Raw genomic sequence first — 1,383 nt, 5'->3', positions numbered from 1 at the left:
CGCGTCTCCAGCTCATATTCCGACTTTCCCGGGGACTCCCCCAGCCCGGCCGGCAGGTGAAGGCTGCCCCACCCCCCTTGCCCTTCCGGGGTCCTTGGCAAGTCGCAAGTCCTTGAACCCGGCCACCCCGGGGCCAACAGCCCCAGCGGTAAATTCCTCCTCAAACAGGGGCCGGGCGTGGGGCGGGTGCGGGGCGCGGGGCTGCCCGTCGTCGGACCCCAGGGTCCCGGGAGGGGCGGCTGGGTGCGCGCAGCTGGACGGGCAGAAGGCTGCGCTGCGAGAGCAGTGCCATTCTGGGAAAGGCTGGGGACCCCGACGTCCCCCCAGGAAAGGGGGCGTCCCAGTCTTGGGCGGGGACTCAGAGCTGGGACTGTCTGGGTTCTTGCGAGGCAGCTAGGGCTGGAAGCCCGGAAGGTGCCTGCGGGGCAAGTCAATGGCCTCCTTCTCACGATCCTAGTTCTTGTTCTAGAAACCAGTGTTCTTGTTGAGAAATTTAACGGGGCCGCACAAAGCAAGAAATCTGAGGGGGTCTTCTCCCCCACTCCTCACTTTTGAGGACCCTGAAAACCCAGAAATTGAACTTTTAGGTTAGTCTGCATGGTAAAATTCTTAGGAACTCTGAAATAGTGAACCCCCAGAGTGATGGCCCTTGGGATTTGCAGCTAAGCCTTTGTGGCTTCTAGGAAGCCCTGAGGCAGCGGGGGAGCTCCCGGGGGTGGGGGGGGCAGGAGTCCAAGGCTAGCTGGCTTATCAAACCTTGGAAAGTGGCCTGAGTCCCTGAGCCTCAGTGCTCTCACCTGTCAAATGGGCCTCATGAAAGCACCAGTCCCAGCTCATGCAGCTTTCATAAAAGACAGGGAAGTCCTACAAATACCAGTGGTTATTTATACGTTCATTCACTCCCTCCCCAGTCCCATGATATTAGAGATACTTTATTCATGCGTTCAGTGCCTTCTTTGTGCAAGACAATTGACTAAGAACTTTTCAGGACAAAAAGGTGTTTTGAGCCCTAAGTCCTGCCTCCTGGAGTTTGTAGTTTACAATAGAGATAAGGTGGGGACACGGAACTGTGCACGGGGACTGGAGTGTGCAGATCCGAGCTGTGAGAGTTTGGACGAGGGGGAGCTCACCTCTAGCTGGGAAATCAAGGAAGATTTGTTGCAGGAGGTGACAACAAGCTCAGCCTTGAAGGGTGGGTAAGATTTCAATGGGAAAAGATGTGAGGTGGGTGCAGAGGCCGGTCCAGCCAAGTGCTTGGTGGGTCAGGTGTGTTGGGGTGAAGGGTGGGGTGGGGGAGGGAGAGGTGGAGATCAGACTAGGGTGGCGGTTAGGGAGAGGTCAGGTTGTGAAGGGCCTTGAACGCCCCTCTGAAGAATTTGGAGT

Source organism: Neophocaena asiaeorientalis, unplaced genomic scaffold, assembly GCF_003031525.2.
Source record: "Neophocaena asiaeorientalis asiaeorientalis breed wild unplaced genomic scaffold, Neophocaena_asiaeorientalis_V1.1 scaffold461, whole genome shotgun sequence".
In the NCBI taxonomy this organism is placed as follows: Eukaryota; Metazoa; Chordata; class Mammalia; order Artiodactyla; family Phocoenidae; genus Neophocaena; species Neophocaena asiaeorientalis.
The sequence above is the reverse complement of the archived record's forward strand: the minus strand, read 5'-3'. Positions refer to the sequence as shown.